General features: G+C 44.6%; 1 pseudogene; it reads right to left on the bottom strand.

Annotated features, from left to right (window-relative positions):
* LOC102865409 overlaps positions 1-14,466 on the bottom strand; it is a 39,991-nt pseudogene that overhangs the window by 24,342 nt on the left and 1,183 nt on the right.

Raw genomic sequence — 14,466 nt, 5'->3', positions numbered from 1 at the left:
ATAATGTTCTCCAGAGTCAACCATTTTGAATAATATTGCATGAGTTCCTTGTTTTTCAATGCAGCATAGTATTCCATTGTGTGAATATACCACAACTTCTCTATCCATTTGTTTGTTGATGGGCCAGTCATGATTTTTATGTTCTTATTTTGAGATGCAATCTACCCTGAAGAGCATAGTCTTTCATCTTTGTCATTAAGCTTTTCAAGTCCTTTCCACGTTGAGGAAGCAAGATCGTGTCATCTGTAGGTTACTGTCGAGTCTTTCTTCAAATTTGAAGAATTGAGTTCTTTACCCAGTCAAGGTTATTGGATTATTTGCTAATGTATAGATTGAACAATACAGTGAAAGGATATAGCCCCAATACACACCTTTCCTGATTTTAAATTGTGTTCTGTGATTGTCTATGTACAGATTCTACAAAAGTACAAGACTAAATAAAAGACTAGTAGAATCTAAACTGTCAATATGTCAAGGGATTTTTTTTCTTTCAGAGAAACAGATATGTCTTGAGGAAAAATGCAGTCAGAGTGTTCCTTGGAGGCAAAGATGATGAAGCTTTATCTCACACACTTTGGGCATGTTGCTAAGAGAGTCTATTCTTTGGAGAGGGTCATTATGCTTGCAAAAGAGGGTCAGCAAAAGAGAGTAAGATTCCCTATAAGGTGGAGTAACAGAGTGCCTGCAGCAATGGCTTCAAGTGGTATCAGAGATGATAAGGATGGCACAGGATAGGACAGAGTGCAGGTCTGTTGTTCATAGGGTTGCTATAGTTGGACTTGACTCAATGGCACCTGACAGCAACAACAAGGCATCTGAGGTCCTCCTACATAGGCATGTCGCTTCAGTTGTATGTCCCTCAAATGCTTGCAGGTTCACTGTTTCTCAAAGACTCGCACACCTGGATGGATGGACCCAGTAGAGCTCCACGGGCTGAGAAGATGCTGAAAGAGTTCTCTGTCTTCACATAGACACCAAACCAGTTGTCTCTCTCCCCGAACACTTATCAGACCACAGGGGTGATTCTTAAGCTCTGCTAGATCTCAGATACTTTTGAGGATTTTATAAAAATGATGGGCCTTTCTCCCCCGGAAAGTGCTCACACACTTAATGCACAAAATGTTAAGGGGTTCACAGTCCCCTCAACTTGAAGCAGATCTATCCCAGGAGCTCCCAGAAACTTCTCTTAGGAGTTCCTAAGAACCCTTGTCTTAGATCCCTCTGAAAGGGGACAAAAACTATCTCTAATATCAGAGAAAAGTCTGCAGAACCCAACTGATTAGAAGTCCCCTGGAGACAACTCCTTAAGGACAAGTTTCCTGTTTGGAACTGAGATGCCTGGGCTCGCGTCCTAGCCCTCCATCCATCAGCTGTGGAAACTAGGTGCACCCTGTGGGCTCCCCATTGGCTGCTCTGTCTCCCTCACAGAACTCTTGTCAGAATTCAACAATTTGCTACATGTCAACGTGCTCCAGAGAGTTCACAACAAGACCCTCAAAGCAAATGCCAGGAGCGCTGAATGTGTACTTGGATCGAGAGTACAACTCACAGCAGATGCAGACATGCCGATCCTTTCTTTAAAAAAAAAGCTTTATAATATGCTCTCTGTGAAGCTGGGGGCAATCTGTACGCTTGGTGGGGAGAGTCAGAGTTGTACTTTGACAGAGAACCAAGTCACCTTTGCTTTTTCTTTTTTATGCTTCGTCATCTTTATTTTGTTTAAGTAAGTAGTTAATATTTCCTGGGGCCCAAGAGGACTTAGTTCGTAAGAAGCTGGCACCATTCCCTCTAACCTGCCTCCTATGAAAGACTGCGGTTGTGTGGTGTGTCAGGCAAAGTCCTCCCATCCTGTTGTTCACTAGCTGGAGAAAACATTGGCTGCAAGTTAGGACACCCCTCTTAAAGATCACTCACATGACAGCGGCCAGGTCACAGTCCCCATCAGCTCTCTGGATGCGACAGGAAGTCACTCTTTCCAGGAGTCTCCTAGAAACGTGGTGTGACACTTCTGTGCAGCAGCTGGAGGCAATGGGAAATATGGCTGGAAGAAGAAAAGGAAGAAAGTCAAGCCCTACTGCTGCTAAACCTTGCTTACTGAGAATGAGGAGGGCCTGAAACACCTGCTGCAGAAAAGCAAAGGCTTCAATATCTGGTCCATCTCAATATCAACCAATAGTCAACATCGTGACAGGGGGAGAAAAGATTGAAATTATCAATGACGTCATCTTACTTGTATCCACAAACACCACCCATGGTACCAGCAGTCAGGAGATCAGTAGACATATTGCACTGGGAAAGTCTACAGTCAGGGACCTCTCCAAATTATCAAGGAACAATGGTGTGAGTTTGAAGACTAAGGTGCACCTAATTCAAGCCATGGTCTTTCCCATCACTTGCTATGCATTTTAGAGCTGGACAATGAATGACAGAAGAGAGAAGGGGGTGGGGGGAAGAATGACAGAAGAACTGATGACTTTGAGTTGTGGCGTTGGAGAAGAGTACTGAACACCCCACAGACTGGCAGCCAAAAGAATGAACAGGTATGTCTTGGAAAAGGAGCAGCCAGAGTGCTCCCTGAAGGCAAGGAGGGCAAAGCTTCGTCTCTCATCCTCTGGACATGTTGGTAGGAGGCACTATTCCTTGGAAAGGACGTCATGCTTGGGAAGGTGGAGCGTCAGCAGGAAAGGACGAAGCTCCATAGGATGGACTCTGACACTGACTATGGCCATGGGCTCCAGTGTCAATGGTGAGGGTGGCCCAGGGCAGGCCAGGAGGCAGGTCCACTGTTCACAGGGTCACTGTGAGTCATCACTCAACAGCACTTACCAACAACACAGTTTCTAGAACATGAGTCTCGTTATGGATTCAATTCTGTCCTCACAAGTTCTGTGTTCCAATCCCAAGGCAGTGCTTGTTGATATAATCCTGGAAATGGGTCTGTTGGGGTTTTTTGGTCAATGAGGACAGACCAGGGTGTAGAAACTTGAGATCATTGTCGTCACATCAGAACCAACTCATAGCTGACCCTCCAGTGGCTGCAAACAACACAGGAGGAGATTGCTCTTGTTCCTCTACCAGAGCCACTGGCAGATTCGAACCACTGGACAGGCAGCCTTTGGAGTAGTAGTGCAATCCTATGCCACAAAATTAATGTGGGGTGTATCATGAAGCCAATCCCATCTGAGGTATAAGGAAAGATTAGACATGGAGATACACACAAGCAAGAAGTCAGGTGTCACCAGAGGGTTGCCTATAAGCCAAGGAACCAAGGTATGCCTGGGGTCACTAACAACGCACCTTCTCCAAGACATATGTTTGTCCTCTTGCTTGTCCTTGGGATGGTCAGTACTCTCCTACAACGCCACAGCTCAAAGACATCAATTCTTCTTCTGTCATCCTTATTCACTGTCCAGCTCTCAGACGCACAGCAAGTGATTGAAGACCATGGCCTAAATGTCTTGGAAAAGGTACAGCCACAGTGCTTCTTGGTGGCAAGGGTGGCAAAGCTTCATCTGTCATCCTTCGGACGTGTTTTTAGGAGAGGCTATTCCTCGGAAAGGGATATCATGCTTGAAATGGTGGAGAGTCAGCAAAAGAGAGGAAGACCTTCACTGAGGCCAGTTGTCACAGTGCCTGCAACAATGGCCTCTAGTGTATCAGAGACGTTGAGGATGGCACAGGACAGGACTCAGGTCAGTTCAGAGGGTCAATATGTGTCAGCAGCACCTGACAACAACTGATAACGCAGCTAGCAACCCAGCGCAGACAATTATTTAGCCTCCAGAATTGTGGGAGAAGAAATTTCTCTTCTTTTAAGACTCACACAGATGGCATTTCTGTTACCGCAGCAGTAATATTCAGGTGAGCGTAGGTTTCCGCCACAGACCTCAGAGAAGCATGTGAATTCACTCAAATGACTGCCAAACTCTGGCTGGTCTGAGGTAGACCACAACTCTGCCTTCCTGGCATTTAGGCCAGATAAATCTAAAGAGATAGCACCGAGATAAACACCAAGAGATAAAGACACAAAGCAAGAGACAAGATCAAGAGCAACACGAGGTAGTGAGGATCCAGGGGTTAAAGGCCCAGAGAGTAAGGTCAGTAGGATATTGCTCCTTCCTCTGAGGAGGGAGGTCACAGGCCCTGGTGCAGGTGTGACCGGACCAGCAACAGGCCTGGCTGAATAAAAGATGTGGACAGCTCTGTCCACAATAAGGAAACACACAGTTAAGAGTCTGGAGACAGGAAAGTTCAAGGCACACAGGGTGGGCTCTTAAGGGAGCTCTGGTGGCCCAGTGGTAAGAAGCCATGCTGTAATCCTGAAGTCACACAGTTCGAATCCACCAGCTGCTCCACAGGAGAAGTGATGGGGTGGTGCTGATAAATTCAAAATTCTCTATGAATGTATTATTTATGGAACTATAGTTAAATAGTTATAAAACTGCCATCAGTTTTCTCCAGCACACAAGGCTAGTTGCTTGACCTTGGAATTCTTAGTTTCCTTTCTTTAATCTATCTGTGTACCAGAAGAGGAGATGCATCTCCTAGATCAGCATTATGTCTTTGAAACTGTTTTTCCCAGTCCTATGTCAACTGACTCTGAGAAGAATGGGAATCCCAGAACATTTAATCGTGCTAATGCGAAACCTATACTTGGACCAAGAGGCAGTCGTCAGAACAGAGCAGGGCAACACTGCCTGGTTCAAAATCGGGAAGGGTGTACGCCAGGGACGCATCCTGTCTCCATACCTTTTCAACCCGTATGCAAATCAGATTATTCGAGAGGCTGGGCTCTATGAGGAGAAGCATGGCGTTAGGATTGGTGGACGATCTATCAACAATCTGCGTTATGCAGATGACACAACCCTGCTCGCTGAAACTGAGGAGGACCTCATGCACTTGCTGCAGAGGGTCAAGGACTGAAGCCTTCAGTATTAGACTGAGGCTCAATGTCAAGAAGACAAAGATTCTCACCACTGGACCAATTGGTAGCATCTGGATGGATGGCGAAGAGATTGAGATTGTTCACAGCTTCAGTTTGCTTAGCTCCACGGTCAACACTCTTGGCACCAGCAGCCAGGAAATCAAAAAAACGTATTGCGATGGGAAAGTCTGCTGTTAGGGACCTCTCTAAAGTACTCAAGAGCAACGGTGTCTCTCTGGAAACTAAAGTCCACCTGATACAGGCCATGGTTTTTGCAATCACTTGTTACTCATCAGAGTTGAACAATGACTAGGGAGGATAGAAGGAGAATTGATGCCTTTGAGCTGTGGTGCTGGAGAAGAGTATTGAATGTACCATGGACTGCCAAGAAAAGAAACAGATTCATCCTGTTGTTGCTGTTGTTGTTCTGTGCCGTCGAGTCGCTTTTGACTCATAGCGACCCTATGTACAACAGCCCTAAATTCTGCTCTGTCCTGTGCCAATTGCACTGTCTCTGACACTCCCATCCCGATTATCCCAGTCATTGAATCAACCCACCTCATAGAGGGCCTTCCCCTCCTGTGCTGTCCCTCCACCCTCCCAAAAAGATTCATCCTAGAGAGGGTTAAACCAGGCTACTCCTTGGAGGCAAGGATTCTGGGGCTTCGTCTGACATACTTTGGACATGTTGTAAGGAGAGACAGGTCTTTAGAGAGGGACATCATGCTGGGCAGAGTGGAGGAACAGCGCAGGAGGGGAAGACCCCCTATGAGGTGGATTGATTCAGTGACTGGGGTAATCGGGATGGGTGTGTCAGAGGCAATGCGATTGGCACAGGATAGAGCAGGGTTTAGGGCTGTTGTACATAGGGTCGCTATGAGTCACAAACGACTCTATGGCACATAACAGCAACAATGTCAACTGTAACTTAATCTGCCTGTTTTCCAGGAAAGGGAGTACTGAATTAACTCTTATCTTTCTAAAACCTGTTTTTCTGGTATATGTTAACTAGTTTATAAGTTGCCTCTTTACTGGTATCTGGGTGTGAATAGTTTTCCTTCAGATGTAGAAATTCTTTGATTTTTCTAACAGAAGTGCATTGTTAGCAAGTTAGTGTCTCACCCTGGCATAAAAACCTAATGACTCTCCCCGATGGGGAGGCAGTCTTTGAGGCCACTGATGTCCTCCCAGATCTGTAATAAAGTGCATATGGATATTGCAATTCGTTTGTCTCATTGACAATTGACTACAGAAAGAACCCCTTGAGTTCAGTAACAGAAGGATGGACAATGTTGTCCCATGCAATTAACTGCCTCTGAAAACCCACCAGAGGGTCAGATATGGGTCAATTCACTACAACAACAACAAAGAGAAATCAAGGGAGCATTGGTGTCCTAATGTGTAAGGATTTGCACTGCAATCCCAAAGGCTGGTGGTTTGAATCAATTGGCTGCTTTGAGGAAGAAAGATGAGCAATCTTTTCCTGTGCTATTTGCTGTTGTTGTTGTTGTTGTTGTTGTTGTTGTTGTTGTTGTGTGCCATTGAGTCGCTTGCAACTCATAACGACCCTATGTACAACATCCCTAAACTCTGCTCTGTCCTGTGACAATCACACCATCTCCGATACACCCATCCCGATTACCCCAATCACTGAATCAATCCACCTCATAGGGGGGCCTTCCCCTCCTGCGCTGTCCCTCCACCCTACCAAACATGATGTCCCTCTCTAAGGACCTGTCCCTTCTTGCAACATGTTCAAAGACAGAGCCTGTGCTATATTTACAGCCTCTGAAAAGCCCCTGAAGGGTCAGCTGTGAGTAAGTTCTGACTCCCCAGTACACAGCAACAACAACAAAGAGAAATCTGTTGAAGATAGACCAAGCCACACTGCTGAAGCCCTCAGTGTCAGCCTCAGGAAAAATGTTGACTGAGAGCGGCCTCACGAATGCAGAGACTGGCTCCATTGTTTCCAAGACTTTGTGTGGTCTCTCAGAAGCAGATCACACACTTGCCTAAGAGGCATCTCTGGAGTGACTTGAATAGCCAACATTGTGTCTAGTAAATGAGCAGTTAAACTGAATACTCAGACTCATTATATGAATTGCTGCCTGGTTATCAAGTACCATCCAGTAGGAACCCACTCCCAGCTGACCCCGACTCATCCTCCTGTGAAGCAGCTGGTGGATTCAAACCATGTGCCTTTGTATGGCAGTGTAGTTCCTTATCACTAGGCCAGATGGGAACCACAGAAGATCTAAGAGAGGAGAAGAGTTTTGGGAAAATGTACATTGCACCACTAATGATAGATTAAAGTGGGGAGTAACTTGGGGTGAGAGATCAAGTGAGAAAGAGATTCTCGTGTTTCCTAGCTAGAATATGAGAACACCAGTACGAAGGAGCTCTCATTCCTGCACTAATACACATGATCTGGTACATCTACCTTCATAGCAGAGTTATCCACAATGGCAAGAAAATGGAAATAGCCCAAATGCCCATTAACAAATGGATTTATAAATTGTACAATGGAATACTGTGCAGCATTAAAGAACAATTTCATAGCCACACCTTTTCAATCTATGCGCAGAACTGATCGTTCAGGAGGCTGGGGTTTATGAGGAGGAGTGTGGCATCAGGATTGGAGGAAAACTCATTAACAACCTATGTTATGCAGATGACACAACCTTGCTTGCTGAAACTGAGGAGGACCTGAAGCACTTGCTGCAGAAGATCAATAACTGTAGTCTTCAATATCGATTGATGCTCAACATCAAGAAGACAAAGATTCTCACCACTGGGCCAATTGGCAGCACCGTGATGGATGGAGAAGAGATTGAGGTTGTTAACAGTTACAGCTTGCTCGGCTCTACAATCAACACTCTTGGCACCAGCAGTCAGGAAATCATATAATGAATTGCATTGGGTAAATCTGCTGTCAGGGGCCTTTCCAGAGTACTGAGAAGCAACAGTGTCAGTCTAGAAATGAGAGTGTGCCTGATCCTGGCTATGGTCTTTGCAGTTACTTGCTATGCATCAGAAAGTTGGACAATGACTAAGAATGATGGAAGGAATTACCTTTGAGTTATGTTGCTGGAGAAGATTCTTGAACACACATGGACAGCCAGGAAAACAAATTGGTCTGTCGTGGAGAGGGTGAAACCAAGTTTCCCCTTGGAGGCTAGGATTTGAAGCTCCATCTCACATACTTTGGGCATGTGGACAGGAGGGACAAGTCCTTAGAGAAGGACATCATGCTTGGATGGGTGGAGGGACAGCGCAGGAAAGGAAGAGACTCAATGAGATGGATTGATACAGTGACTGAGGCAATGGGGGTTGATGTGTGGGAATCTGTGAGACTGGCTCAGGACAGGGAAGGGTTCAGAGCTGCTGTACACAGAGTTGCTGTGGGTCTCAGGTGACTCGGCAGCACCTAACAACAGCATGAGAGAATCTAGAGAGCATTATGACAAGTGAAATAACTCTGTCTCATTAGAACAAACGCCGCATAAGAGTATCATAGTAAAAATAGAGGATAAATAGTAAGATGTATATGAAGTGTCCAAAAGGGAAAGGGGGAGGGGAGAAAAGTGCAACAATGAACGAATGGAAATGCAAAGTCTCTGTAAATTTTCATTGAAATTAATAATAAATTTTTTTAAAACACCAAAAAAAACCCCAAAACAAACAAACAACAACAAAAACTTATTAAGGTGCACCTGATTCAAGCCATAGCCTTTTCCATCACTCCTGTGCATCTGGGAGCTGGACAATGACGAAGGATGACACAAGTAGAACCAATGTCTTTGAGTTGTGGTGTTGGAGAAGGGCACTGAGCAGACTAAGGACTGCAGAGACAGTGCAGTCAGGGTGCTCCTTGGAGGAGAGGGTGGTGAGGCTGCCTTCCGTGTTTTGGGCATGTCATTAGGAGAGGCTAGTCTTTGGGCCCAGTGCAGCTATGTGCTCTGGTACAACAGAGATGACAGGGTGGGCGGAACTCAGAGCCACTGTTCACAGGGTCGGTGTGAGTTGTCGTCAACTCCACGGCACCTGACAGCAGCAACAGCAACAAGCCTTTGCACAAGCAGGCGGCCATATTATTCTCCCACAATCATGAGTGAGATTCGAACTGCCAGCCTCTCGGTTAGCAACTCTTGCTTACTCTGCAGTGCTATCGGGCCTCCTGGGTCTCAGTCAACGACTCTTTGAATGTCTAGTTGGTGTCAGGTGCCATGTGTGCAGAATAGAGCTGTCCCAAAGGCCTGACAGAGTGTGACCTTACAGACCTGTTTTTGGAGGGGGCTCTAAGTATGTCCAAACTGCCAGTCTTTGGGTTTATAGTTGAGTCCTTAACCATTCCCAAGGAGTTAACGAAATAATAGTCCATCCAAATAGCATAAAGGATCAAGGAGTTCTGGGGGCATCATCTGTAGTAAGATGTGGTGTTAACACAGCAGTGGGTGCGACTCCAGTGCACTGAGCCCACCAGCACACCACACCAGAAAGACTGGCTGTCTCCTCTCAGACAGCTACAGCCTCAGACACCAGCAGAGGGGGCGACCAGCACATCTGAGTATATGGGAGTGTACGTGAATGGCCACAGTTTAGTTTCAAGTGAAAAAAGAAGTTGCTGTGTAAGAGCTGTTATTGTTGCTGTGTGCCATGGAGTTGGAACTGAGCCATAGCTGGCCCTGCAGCGGGCTTTCAGAGGCAGTAAACTGCACAAGAGAAGAGTGCCCATCCTTCTCTCGCTGAGCAGTGGTGGATTCAAACTGCATGCCTTTGGGATTGGAGTGCAACTTCTTACCAGTAGGCCACTGGAGAGAGGTTCCAAAAATTTCAAGTGATTCTATTTTTAGAAGAAAGAATGTAGACATAAACATGGGGGAAATTACACACTATATATAGCATGTATGACACAACCCTGCTTGTTCAAAGTGAAGCACTTGCTGCAGAAGGTCAAGGACTGTAGTCTTCAATATGGGTTGAAGCTCAACATCAAGAAGACAAAGATTCTCACCACTGGGCGAATTGGCAGCACCTTATTAGATGGAGAAGAGATTGAGGTTGTTAACAGTTACAGATTGCTCGGTTCCACGATCAACAATCCACAATCTTGACACCACCAGCCAGAAAATCAAAAGACGAATTGTACTGGGAAAAATCTGCTGTCAGGGACCTTTCCAGAGTACTGAAAAGCAACCAGATCATTCTAGAGACTAAGGTGTGTCTGATCCAGGCCATGGTCTTCCCAATGACTTGCTGTGCATCAGAGAGCTGGACAATGACTAAGGATGACAGAAGAAGAGTAGATGCCTTCAAATTGTGGTCCTGGAGAAGAGTCTTGAACATACCATGGACTGACAAGAAAACAAATTAGTCTGTCTTAGAGAGGGTGAAACCAAGTCTCTCCTTGGAGGCTATGATTTCAAAGCTCAGTCTCACATACTTTGGGCACATGGCCAGGAGAGAATACTGCTTGCAGAAGGACATCATGCTCGGAAGGCTGGAGGGACAATGCAGGAGAAGAAGACCCCAGATGAAATGGATTGATACAATAACTGCCATGGGAGTAGGTGTGTCAGAGTCAGTGAGACTGGCTCAGGACAGGGCAGAGTTCAGAGCTGTGGTTATACATAGGGTTGCTATGAGTCACAGGCGACTTGACAGCACATAACAACATGGCATACACACACACACACACACACACATCCATGAATGCACATGAAGATATATGTTTAAATTTATAAGGTACAACTGCTTCTAGAGCTGTTGCTGTTACATGCTGTTATTGAACAACATATCTGAACTCATCATCTCTGACATACCTGAGCCCATTGCTGAAGTCACTGTCAGTCCATCTGGTGGAGAATCTTCCTCTCTTTCGCTGACCCTCCACTACTCCAAGCCTGATGTCCCTTTCTAAGGAAGAACCTCTCCTAACAACGAGCTCAAAGGACGTGAGAAGGAGTGTCACCATCCTTGCCTCCAAGGAGCGCTCTGGCTGCGCTTTTTCCAGGACATATCTGTTTGTTCTTTTGGCAGTCGTGGGATATTCAGTATTTTTCTCCAACACCACAACTCAAAGGCAACAGTTCTTCTGTCATCCTAATTCATGGTCCAACTCTCAAAAGCACAGCTAGTGACCGAGAAGACCATGGCCTTAAGCAGATACTCCTCAGTCTTCAAACTGACATCATTGCTCCGCAGTGCTTTGAGGAATTCTTTTACAGCATACTTTCTCAGAGCAATGCATCTTGTGATTTTTTATTTTTACTACTGTGCCAACAATGTCAATTGTGGATCCAAGCAAGAGTAAATTATTGATATTTTCAATCTTTTCTCCACGTATCATGATGTCAGATTTTTTTATGCCCAAAATTTATTGATAGAACATAGTGTCCAGAGATTGGAATCAAGTCCTTCAGGGGGACAGAAAATAGAGAAATAAAACTCTCCAGACTTGCCACGACAGTCAAGACAGACATCAGAAAACAAAGTTTGGACTCAATTTTAAAAGAAGAATCAGCATTCGCCTGTTTGAGAAGAAGTGGAGCTGCGTTCTAAGAGAAGGAACTCCTGGTTCAGAGGACTGAGACAGAAGAGAACAAACACAATGCTTGTATGGTTAAGTATCACACAGTCCGAAGTCAAACCTGCAGAACCTGGTGTCTCAGACCGGGAAACCTCTAGCCTGACACTGCCATCAGCAATGGTGGATCAGGCGATCTCCGGCCACAGGGCCCAGGGAAGATGTCTCGGATCTTAGGATCCACTTCAGTAAGACCTAGGTTGGTCTAAGATCCTAGTAAGAATGCTCCAAGCAGGATGTTCATAAAATTACCTGGAGCTCATGGCATTTCTCCCTCGAGACTGGAAGACTTAGATAGTGCCTGGCAAACCAACCAAGCTGCTCTAGCCACAAACGATGGGCCCTGAGAGAGGAATGTGGCACAGAATGAAAGTCTTTTTTAAAAAAAAAAAAAGAAATTTTTATTTTATACTGATTTACTTAGAAAATTCATAAACATTCCTTTTCTCACTCATCTTTCCCCTTTCCTTTACCCACCCCTCCTTCTACCTACACATTCTCACCCCTCTACTCCTATTCCACCCGCCTTGGATCCTCAAACACGTTTTACTAGTTATCTTTCCATTTCTACAATAATGGTCTTATATGGTATTTGTCCTTATGGGACTGAGTTAGTTCACTTAGCTTAATGCTCTCCAGTCCCTCCCAAGTTAGGTAGTGATTTTTCAAAATCATTGCTCCTGTGTGCTGCGTAGTATTCCATCATGTGAACATATCCTAATTTCCCACTCCATTTGTTTGCGGTTGGACATTTTAGTTGGTTTCATGTTCTTGCTACGGTAAAAAACACTGCTATGAACATTGGTATACAAATCTCTGTATGTGCTTTAATTCTCATTTTCTCAGGGTGTATTTGAAGCAATGGAATAGCTGGGTCATATGGAATCTCTACGTTCAGCTTTTTATTCTTTTTTTAAAATTATTATTATTTGTTTGTTGTGTACCATCAAATCAGATTTGACTGGTACAGAAGGAGTTTGTTCCTCCTTCTCCAGCAAAGCATCTGGTGGATTTGAACCGCTCATCTCTGGGAAACATTCAGCTTTTTTAAGGGAACACCAAACTGCCTTCCAGAGTGGTTGTACCATTGTACAGTCCCACCAACAGCATATAAGAGTTCCTATCTTGAGGGAGCTCTGGTGGCCTAGTGGCAAGAAGCTGCACTGCAATCCCAGAGGTACACAGTTTGAATCCACCAGATGCTCTTCTGGAAAAGGAGGGACAATCTCCTCCTGTACCAGTCAGATGCAATTTGACAGTACACACATAAAAAATAATAAAAATTTTAAAAAAGAGTTCCCATCTCTTCACATGCTCTCCAACATTTATTACTTGCTGTCTTGTTAAACTTTTCCAACTGCTACTGGTGTGAGATGATATCTCTTAGTGGTTTTTCTTTGCATCTCTCTTATTGCCAGTGATTTTGAACATTTCTTCATGTGTCTATTGGCCATCTGAATATCTTCCTCTGTGAAAAGTCTTTCCACATCTTTTGCCCATTTTGTAATAGTGTTATCAGTCTTTTTTCTTGTGGGCCCTATAGGATTCAGTGAACTTTTGATAAGTGACCCTTGTCTGAAGTGGTATTGCCAAATGTTTTTTTCCCCAATCAGTAGGGTGTTGTGTTTTGTTGGGTTGTGTGTTTTTTTCACTCTTTTGGAAAATCTGTTTGATGCACACAAGGATTTCATTAAAGTCTCTTGTTAAAAATTTTTTTTCATTGTGGATTTAGTGAAAGTTTACAGTAAGGATGACTTTTCATTAATTCACTGATGCACATTTTCCTCCCTGCCCCAATCCACTTTGCAATGCATGTCTTGTCCCAGACGGTCAGTGTAGCATTCACTATCTGCACATTCTTTTTCTGCTCCTACTCCCATGTCCATCCTATTTTTTTTTTAATTTTCACAAGTTCTTTAATTTCTAGATGTTCAGACAAATATTTTTGAGAGCTCAGGTTACGTCTAGGGCGAAGCCAGAGCCAGCTTTTAAGCAGCCAGAACGCTGCAGTAATTGAATGTCTGACCATTTCTCTTCTAGCACATTCTCTGTTCTCTTCTTCCAGAGACTGTAGACATCTGTTTATTTAGCTTGATTAGCTGTCGTCCTCATGAAGGTGCATCGACAACAGTCATGTCATCTGCAGTTGTTTCAGTTGTTGTATCTCTGTCTGAAATGCCATACATGGAGTCATTCCTGACCAGCCGTCCGTTTTCAAGAAGAGCATTCTCACTCACAGGACGCTCCCTTTTTAGTCTGCCAACTGGCCAGATTTCTTCATTTTGAGGGGGGGGAGCAGGTCCTTCTAAATCCAGAAAATCTAGTGGTCTTTGACTCGGTGTAAGAACACAGGGTAGTACTGTGAGTACCAGAGGCTTAAGGGAGTGACTGGCTAAGGTCAAGGTCTGCTGGTCTTGAAAATGGAATGTCTCCATTGTTCCTGCAACAACAATCCTCTCCGGAACCTGGAACCTTCATGATGGCACTGGCATTCAGAGCTCCTTCCTGAAATCCTTGTTCCAGGCCTGCATTCAGTGGAGCCACTCTTCATTTTTCTGAAACTCTCATTCATTGACTGAAATCTTCAGTGTTTTCCATGTCATTTATTTTTTTGTTTTATTATTTTTTTTGCATGCAATCCAGATTGTCCCTCCCCCAGCAGAACATCTAGTGTATTTGAACCGTGTGCCTTCCGGATTGCAGTGCAGCTTCTTGCCACTAGGTCACCAGAGCTCCCACTGAACATTCTTTATTTATTTATTTTTTTTATTCTTTTTTTTTAGTGTATTCCATTTCATACTGAATTTGACTGAAGCAGAAGAAGAAGAAGGAAATTCTGCCCCACTCACCAACTGTGTCACAACTACTGCTCACTCTCTGGAATTCTCTGTTTCTGTGCTTCATATTAAGTCCTTCGACCTGCTTCAGTGACGTGTGCTGGCCTCGGAGCCACTTG

This window comes from Elephantulus edwardii, unplaced genomic scaffold (genome assembly GCF_000299155.1).
Source record: "Elephantulus edwardii isolate Elephantulus edwardi_28Jun2011 unplaced genomic scaffold, EleEdw1.0 scaffold00499, whole genome shotgun sequence".
NCBI classification, from domain to species: Eukaryota; Metazoa; Chordata; class Mammalia; order Macroscelidea; family Macroscelididae; genus Elephantulus; species Elephantulus edwardii.
The sequence above is the reverse complement of the archived record's forward strand: the minus strand, read 5'-3'. Positions and strand labels throughout refer to the sequence as shown.